Genomic DNA, 2,236 nt, shown 5'->3' with positions numbered 1-2,236 from the left:
GAATGCGCACAACTTGAAAAAAAAAATTATGTATTTTCTAATATTTTACATATGTGTGTTTGGTGGTTTCTAGTCTAGTTCAATTAAACTTCATTTTCTTATTAAATTTATGACTAAATTAAACATTTTTTTCCAATTTAGACCAACTTATTTTATTTAAAAAATCATTGTCTTCTGAGATATAGCCACACGAATATTGTTCGGCTAAGCTACATTCACAGGGTATCTGAGTAATAAATATAAATTAAGCACCTACATATTTAAGAATGTGGATAATTCATTTTAAAAACTCCTCCCTTAATGTCCGAGTTCAACGATTTTCAGTGAAGATTATTACGTAATTTACATGGCAGCCAGTGAAAGGTAAGCATAAATAACTGGTTTGCGATTAAATAATATTTTCACGTTCCATTTATCTGAAGAATCTAGTTTAAGTCATACTTCTTCCTAAGTGGTTACTAGGTCACAGAGAAATGATTTAATCTGATTAATCTGCAACAAATAATTTACTAGTGGTTTTTTTTTAGTTTAATCTAAATTTCTTTACAGCATCTTATCTTCATATAATAATAAAACCGACACATCAGTTTTATCAAATTATTTACAGTTGCTCTATAAGTTAGGACTACTTCTCTACTTGATATGATATTCAAATTAGTTCTGTTTTAAATTGTACAAGTAGGGTACATATATATTAGGGCCAAAAGGAAGTCAGGCTATTGGTTTCCATAACTAGAAGGCTCACACTAAATAAAATAATACATTTTAAAAACTTACAACTTACATACAACTTTAAATAATACAATAAAAAAACTGATGCATCACTTTCAGTTTTAAACTTAATCACTTTAAGGCCAGACTGTAAAATGAAAAGAATTCAATAAATGAATTGGTTAATACTTAAACACTTAAACTGGGTTAAGTCATAACCGATAATTTCAATTTGGTAAAAACTCCACATGCTCAATGTCACGAAATCATTAGGAGTGATCACAAGCGCTGGTATTTTCTTTACTTTTTTATTAAGGTGTGAAATTTTCATTACAGTGGGGTGAGTTTCTCACACGTTTTAATACTCGCAGAAATTCTATTTTGACATCGAGTTTCTGGTCTGCATTTAACCTTCTAAAACTGGGCACCAAAGATAAAAGAAATAATTTATCTTCGTCTATCTCTTCCACATCCCTGTCATCTAATGCATTCAAAAATGGTTCCTCATATGATGGAATATTTCTTCTCGTTCGTTTTGGCGCAGGGAGCTGAGGTTGTGAAATCATATAAGCATCGTTATTCAATTCCTCGATTTCATCTACTTCTTCTTTTGTAATTATGGCAGAACCGTTATTGCTCACATTGTCCCGATCTTCCATCATCGGAAGCAAAAACGAGAGATTGTCAAAATAAATGTATTTTCGCCGTTTACTAGTTGCTTGCCCAGGTTGCTGTTGTTTGTTTAGTTCTCTCTTGAAACATGTCCTTAAATTCCGCCAGCGCTGTTGCAATTCTTTAGCTATAAAAATATATTTTTTTTTTAAATTTTCACTTCAGTCTGTAAATAATATTAAGAATTTCTTATGTTTAAAGACAGCTTAGTAATTACAGAATATATTTTATTGTTTAGGGGTGATTTATTATTAATATTAGAACTTAGGTTTGAAATTCCATTCTAAGATACCGCAGTCTTACAACAAGCTCTCTGTACTGCCTAGTATCAAGATTTAAAGTCTGTATTCAGATTTGACAACTGTAGCAGGATAAGAAGCGATTATATTTTGGACACAATGCTAAGTTAAAAAATTTATTAGGCATAGTTAAAAACATTAAAAATATTTTTAAGTTCCTAACTTCGTCGATATGAAGCATATAATGATAATACTAATAAATATATATATTTTTTAAATACAAGGTCTGCTCAGAAAATAACCGAATTTTTTTAATTATGCGCCAATGGAGATATTTAGTGATATGTGGGTGGCAGCATTGGTTTGCGCATAATCTTTTCTGTAACCACTTCTTCTTTATGTTGACATCTCATTTAGTTTTCGTGATATTGATATTTGAGTACAACGTGTCTAAGTGTTAGTGACGATTTTTGAAATGTGCGATGTAACGTAAAATTTTGCGTGAATCCGGGGAAAACTATCACGGAAACGTTTCAATTTTTGAAAAAAGTTTACGGAGATGATGCTCTGTGTCGTACGCAATGTTACGAATGGTTTTCAAGATTTAAAAGTGG

Source organism: Anoplophora glabripennis, unplaced genomic scaffold (genome assembly GCF_000390285.2).
Source record: "Anoplophora glabripennis isolate ALB-LARVAE unplaced genomic scaffold, Agla_2.0 scaffold60, whole genome shotgun sequence".
In the NCBI taxonomy this organism is placed as follows: domain Eukaryota; kingdom Metazoa; phylum Arthropoda; class Insecta; order Coleoptera; family Cerambycidae; genus Anoplophora; species Anoplophora glabripennis.
This window is presented reverse-complemented; position numbering follows the sequence as displayed.